At 38.1% G+C, this 3,108-nt stretch overlaps 1 non-coding gene across 1 annotated transcript; it reads left to right on the top strand.

The window, feature by feature from the left end:
- The first annotated feature begins 699 nt into the window (after window positions 1–699).
- On the top strand, window positions 700–807 carry LOC130972604 (small nucleolar RNA R71). The gene has a single exon (XR_009083763.1). It is a non-coding gene; the product is annotated as a small nucleolar RNA R71 (small nucleolar RNA).
- The last annotated feature ends 2,301 nt before the right edge of the window (window positions 808–3,108 follow it).

The raw sequence follows: 3,108 nt of genomic DNA, 5'->3' as shown, positions 1-3,108 counted from the left end.
AGGGAGTTCAGTAATTTTCTTACTCAGCTGTCCCACTTGTGCCTCCAAATTTCTAATGGAGGATCTTGTTTCAGTCATGAAACTTTGAGTGGTTTTGATTAGATCAGAGACCATGGTTGCTAAGTCAGAGGGGTTCTGCTTAGAATTCTCTGTCTGTTGCTGAGAAGATGATGGAAAAGGCTTGCCATTGCTAAACCTGTTTCTTCCACCATTGTTGTTGTTGAAACCTTGTTGAGGTTTCTCTTGATTCTTCCATGAGAAATTTGGGTGATTTCTCCATGAAGAATTATAGGTGTTTCCATAGGGTTCTCCTAGGTAATTCACCTCTTCCATTGAAGGGTTCTCAGGATCATAAGCTTCTTCTTCAGATGAAGCATCCTTAGTACTGCTTGGTGCATTTTGCATTCCAGACAGACTTTGAGAAATCAAATTGACTTGTTGAGTCAATATCTTATTATGAGCCAGTATGGCATTCAGAGCATCAATCTCAAGAACTCCTTTCTTCTGACTTGTCCCATTGTTCACAGGATTCCTTTCAGAAGTGTACATGAATTGGTTATTTGCAACCATTTCAATGAGTTCTTGAGCCTCTGTAGGCGTCTTCTTCAGATGAAGAGATCCTCCAGCAGAGCTATCCAAAGACATCTTGGATAGTTCAGAGAGACCATCATAGAAAATACCTATGATGCTCCATTCAGAAAGCATGTCAGAAGGACATTTTCTGATCAATTGTTTGTATCTTTCCCAAGCTTCATAGAGGGATTCTCCATCCTTCTGTCTGAAGGTTTGGACTTCCACTCTAAGCTTACTCAATTTTTGAGGTGGAAAGAACTTTGCCAAGAAGGCATTGACTAGCTTTTTCCAAGAGTCCAGGCTTTCTTTAGGTTGTGAGTCCAACCATGTCCTAGCTCTGTCTCTTACAGCAAAAGGGAATAGCATAAGTCTATAGACCTCAGGGTCTACCCCATTAGTCTTGACAGTGTCACAGATTTGCAAGAATTCAGCTAAGAACTGATGAGGATCTTCCAATGGAAGTCCATGGAACTTGCAATTCTGTTGCATTAGAGAAACTAATTGAGGCTTAAGCTCAAAGTTGTTTGCTCCAATGGCAGGGATAGAGATGCTTCTCCCATAGAAGTCGGGAGTAGGTGCAGTAAAGTCACCCAGCACCTTCCTTGCATTGTTGTTGTTTTCGGCTGCCATGTGTTCTTCTTTGAAAAATTCGGTTAGGTTCTCTACAGAGAGTTGTGCCTTAGCTTCTCTTAGCTTTCCCTTCAAGGTCCTCTCAGGTTCAGGGTCAGCTTCAACAAGAATGCCTTTGTCTTTGTTCCTGCTCATATGAAAGAGAAAAGAACAAGAGAATGTGGAATCCTCTATGTCACAGTTTAGAGATTCCTTGAGGTGTCAGAGGAAACGAAAAACAGAAGAAAGAGGTAGAAGAATTCGAACTTGATCAGATAGAGTTCGAATTGTGCATTAAGAAGGAGTGATACTCCATAAATAGAAGGATGTGAGAAGAGGGGAAGGAAATTTTCGAAAATTAAGTGAAAAAGTTTGAAAATATTTTGAAAAACTTTAATTGATTTTCGAAAATCAAGAGTGAAAGAAAAAATATCAAGTAATTTTTGAAAAGATTTGAGATTAGAAGTTAAAAAGATATAGTTGAAAACTATTTGAAAAAGATATGCTCGAAAAGATATAATTGAAAAGATATGATTTGAAAACAATTTTTAAAAGATATGATTTGAAAACAATTTTTAAAAGATATGATTTTAAAAAAAAAATTTAATGACTTGCCTAACAAGAAAAGATATGATTCAAACATTAAACCTTTCTCAACAGAAAAGGCAATAAACTTGAGATGTTCAATCAAATCATTAATTGTTAGTAAGTATCTTTGAAAAAGGAAAGAAATTGATTTTGAAAACATTTGATTGAAAAGATTTGATTTGAAAAAGATTTGATTTTGAAAAACTTTGAAAACTTGAAAAAAATTTGATTTGAAAACAAAATCTTCCCCCTTTTGCCATCCTGGCGTTAAACGCCCAGAATGGTATCCATTCTGGCGTTTAACGCCCAAAATGCTACCTTTTTGGGCGTTAAACGCCCAACCAGGTACCCTGGCTGGCGTTTAAACGCCAGTCTGTCCTTCTTCACTGGGCGTTTTGAACGCCCAGCTTTTTCTGTGTAATTCCTCTGCTGCATGTTCTGAATCTTCAGTTCCCTGTACTATTGACTTGAAAATAGAACCAAGGTCAAATAAACAAGGCATGCAAGACACCAAACTTACAATTAGACACTAGACTCAAACAAGAAACATAAAATCTTTTTTTTTTGGTTTTTATGGTTTTGTAATTTTTTTGTGCTTTTTTTCGAAAATTATATGAAAATAGAAAATGAAGGTTTCAAAATTCTCAATTTGGATTCCAGGAATCATTGCAATGTTAGTCTAAGACTCCGGTCCAGGAATTAGACATGGCTTCACAGCCAGCCAAGCCTTCAGAGAAAGCTTCGGTCCAAAACACTAGACATGGCCAGTGGCCAGCCAAGCCTTAGCAGATCATTGCTCCAACAGCAAGATTGATAGAAATCAACAAGCTCTCGTGATGATAAGTTGAAACCTCGGTCCAATAAGATTAGACATGGCTTCTCAGCCAGCCAGACTTCAACAGATCATCATGAAACACTAGAATTTATTCTCAAGAACTCTGAAGAAAAAAAAATACCTAATCTAAGCAACAAGATGAACCGTCAGTTGTCCATACTCAAACAATCCCCGGCAACGGCGCCAAAAACTTGGTGCGCAAAATTGTGATCACTACACAACTTTGCACAACTAACCAGCAAGTGCACTGGGTCGTCCAAGTAATACCTTACGCGAGTAAGGGTCGATCCCACGGAGATTGTTGGTATGAAGCAAGCTATGGTCACCTTGTAAATCTTAGTCAGGCAGACTCAAATGGGTATAGTGATAAACGAATAAAGCATAAAGATAAAGATAGAGATACTTATGTATATCATTGGTGAGAGCTTCAGATAAGCGTATGAAGATGCCTTCCCTTCTGTCTCTCTGCTTTCCTACTGTCTTCATCCAATCCTTCTTACTCC

This window comes from Arachis stenosperma, chromosome 3 (genome assembly GCF_014773155.1).
Source record: "Arachis stenosperma cultivar V10309 chromosome 3, arast.V10309.gnm1.PFL2, whole genome shotgun sequence".
Classification (NCBI taxonomy): Eukaryota; Viridiplantae; Streptophyta; class Magnoliopsida; order Fabales; family Fabaceae; genus Arachis; species Arachis stenosperma.
Note: the sequence above shows the minus strand (reverse complement) of the source record. Positions and strands in the feature narration are given on the sequence as shown.